The following is a 217-nucleotide window of genomic DNA, read 5'->3' on the forward strand; positions in this document are numbered from 1 at the left end:
TTAGTTTCTAATAGTTTTATTAATTTGTAATTTTTAAATTATGTAATTATAAGTAACGCATTAGTAATTTGTAAACTGGATAAATAATTTCGTTTATATATTATTAATAATTTAAGATTTATAACTATATTACTCACTGTACGTTTAGTATGAATTTATATATAAGTTTAGTAATATTTCTCCTAGTTATTGTTATTATTATTATTATTATTATTAT

Source organism: Trachymyrmex septentrionalis, unplaced genomic scaffold (genome assembly GCF_001594115.1).
Source record: "Trachymyrmex septentrionalis isolate Tsep2-gDNA-1 unplaced genomic scaffold, Tsep1.0 scaffold8, whole genome shotgun sequence".
NCBI classification, from domain to species: Eukaryota; Metazoa; Arthropoda; class Insecta; order Hymenoptera; family Formicidae; genus Trachymyrmex; species Trachymyrmex septentrionalis.